This window comes from Moschus berezovskii, chromosome Y (genome assembly GCF_049115385.1).
Source record: "Moschus berezovskii isolate FMDL1 chromosome Y, NW_MosBer_1.0, whole genome shotgun sequence".
NCBI lineage: Eukaryota > Metazoa > Chordata > Mammalia > Artiodactyla > Moschidae > Moschus > Moschus berezovskii.
Genome location: NC_142489.1, coordinates 2355344 through 2356642, shown reverse-complemented (window position 1 = coordinate 2356642; position 1299 = coordinate 2355344). Strand labels below are relative to the sequence as shown.

General features: G+C 59.1%; 1 pseudogene; it reads right to left on the bottom strand.

The window, feature by feature from the left end:
- LOC129563807 (melanoma-associated antigen B4-like) lies at positions 1-1037 on the bottom strand (annotated as a pseudogene).
- Between the last annotated feature and the right edge of the window lie 262 nt (positions 1038-1299).

Here is a 1299-nt window from a genome sequence, read left to right as displayed (position 1 = left end):
CTAGATGTGGGAGGAGCTGCAGGACTTGGCCCTGGAAGGGGCACTGGCCTCAGCCATAGTTGGATCCTGCATAGCAACACTCAGCCCTCTCTCTCCGCCTGATCTCTCAGAGCCTCGGCATAGAGGTCTGGGAAGGAACTCGGGACCGTATCATGGATCTTGGCCAAAACCTCCAGCACCTTCATCTTACTGATCTCAGCACAAGCTCTCGGGCCCCACAGGAACTCGTAGCGCGGAGGATCACTATTGGGCACCTGGCGGTACTTCAGGTACTCCTTCTGCACCAGATCTTTGGTGATGAGCCTTCTGGGCTCCCCAAAGATCGAGTGCTTCCTCCCAGCATAGACCCCCAGCACACCAAGGAATTTCCAGACCTCTTCCTCGGTGGCCCGGTTGCCCTTCATGAAGATGACCCCCAGCAGCGCCATGAGGAGACCGGACTTGGGCAGCCCCTTCTCATCACTCGGACCTTCGTCGCCCCCAAGGTTGAGCTTGCTGATGACGACATAGATGTTCCTGCTGCGGTCGACTTCCTTCAGCTCCAGACCAAACACCAGCTCCATGCGCTCAGAGGCTCTCCTGAGGATCTCGGGGAAGTGCTGCCTGTACTTCCTGTTGATGACCCTCAGCAGGGCATTCTGCGTGATGGGCTTCTTCTTGCTGTATTTTTCCAGCAGGAAATCCACCAGCATGATGACCTTCCTGGTCAGAGGATCTTTGCGAATACTCTGAGTGGCCAGGGCTGCCTGGGAGGCACCTGCACCTTCTTCCTCTGGGCCCTGTGCTCCTTCAGCAGATCCTGCGCAGGAAGCCTCTGAATCAGGAGAGCTAGTGGCCTCGGCTCCCTGAAGCTCCTGGCGATCGCCGGCAGCAGGGGAGCTCGGGGGAGAACCCTGAGGGACAGAAGAGGGGGAGGAGGGGCACTCCTCTTCTGCGGCTGCAGCAGCACTGGCTTGGGCCTCCTGGGGATACTGAGTGCCCCTCCGGACCTGGTGGCGTTTCACACGGGCATGGTACTTATTGTGCCTCCGAGGCATGATGACACAGGTCAGAGACTGCAAGTGGGCGTGCAGGCAAGAAGGCCGGCAACGAGGGCACCTAGAGTAAGGACAAGGAGATTCTGTGAGCACCTTCACCGGGGAGAGTCCTCCCTGGCTTGAACCAAGGCTGCCTCTGGGGGGTCTTTCAGGCTCTAGGACCCACAGGGCTCCTGTTTTCCTGGTGAGCCTATCCCCTGAGACCCCTGAAGAAGATATGAGAGTGAGCACCGGGGCACAGCCAGACAGCCCTGCCTGGGTG